A 1,601-nucleotide genomic window follows, 5' to 3' on the forward strand; every position below is an offset into this window, starting at 1 on the left:
AGTAATTTGTAGAAAAAAAGGCAGGGAACTGCATTGTTGAAATCTCTCTATCACCTGTTTTGTCCAAGTCTGAGACAGTCCTCAGTATCTCAGAAAAAAATGGTGGCTCTTCAGCAGTGCTGATAAACCCCCTTTTTGCCTCACCCAGCTATACCTATGCCATGTTATTAATTAAACCCAGATTCTGTAACATGCACTCTGAAGAGGTTCATCACATAAATATTTTGTTTCTTTCTATATGAGTTCACTCCAGGACCTTGGAAATTTACAGCATTTCCCGTCTCACTCTCCTGTAACTGTAGTTATACCAATGTTTCTGTACAAAGTCACAGAATCAGAAGAGTATTTTCCATGTCTCAAAAAAAGGTAAATCTTCTTGCACCAAATACTAAAATTATATTTAGACACTGCTTCTCTGAATATGGTTTCCTGATGATTTCCTCATCTTCACTGAGTTCTTTGTTAGGTGCCCAAAGGTCCTGGATTTCAACCATTTAACATATCTCTAGTAATGTAAAAAAGATAGCAGCCAACCATGGGAAACAAACAAACAAAAAACGAAAAAAAAAAAAGGAAGGAAATTCCCTGAAGATTTGACTTTCTTGTGGAGCATGCAGTACAAGGCTGTACCAAGCTCATGCCCCATGCCCAGGCTCAAGAAAATAACTGATGGGATTGACTCACAGTCAATCCATTAATGGTTAAACCCCTTACACTTGTAAGGGACACACTCGTGAAATGCTTCTGGTACAAATATGCTTTCCTTCCAGAACTTCTCTCTCTCTCTGAGAATGTATGTTTTTATTTCATTAAAATTGATTGTGTGGTTTGCTACTACAAAACTTTGTTGCTAAGTACAGAACAAAAGTACCACATTCTCTGGGGGAAACATGCTTTTATTTCTTTTGCACTCACTTTGAGGAAACTTCTTCCAAAGATCTGCAGGGTTGTGAGAGGATCTCTAAGAGGAAGCTTGGATGGTTGGGGATATATGACAGACATTCACAGTTCATGCATACCAACAAGTCTCCTCAAATCTGTTGGAAGAGGCATGACTAGGACTTGACAAAAGTCGTCTTGTTAAAAGTAGTGTGAGAAAAATACCCTTAAAAGTACTGCAGGTGTTTCTGCTGACCTGACTGCCAGAAAGCCTTCCTAACCTAGAAGGACCTTCCTCCTTCTGATGGCAACACTTTTGCTTTAGAGCAGACTGTTGTGATCCCTTCCAGTTCTCTCTGAGCTCTTGTTATTCCTTCAGTCCTCAGTTCTGTTTGTTTTTTTGTTTTTTTTTTTTTTTTTTACTTTATCCATTTCAGCTTCCTTCCCCACCTCCTCTGAGGAAAAAAACCTGAAATGTTGCTTTAAGCATCCCATTCAGAAATATTTACCAGCAGTATTCATCACTTATTTGTCTGCTTAACACAGTCAGGAGCATAGTTTTACATAGATTTGGTGGAGAAGGACAGAAAAGCCACAGGGAACAGGAGACAGGGATTTATCAAGGAAGGAGAAAAGAGATGGCAAAAAAAAAAAAAGACAAAACCAAAAACTGTTCTGGTGGCTCTACTGAACTTATCGGCCCAGTTTTATTGTGCAAAGGC

Source organism: Pterocles gutturalis, unplaced genomic scaffold, assembly GCF_000699245.1.
Source record: "Pterocles gutturalis isolate BGI_N339 unplaced genomic scaffold, ASM69924v1 scaffold9345, whole genome shotgun sequence".
Lineage (NCBI taxonomy): Eukaryota > Metazoa > Chordata > Aves > Pterocliformes > Pteroclidae > Pterocles > Pterocles gutturalis.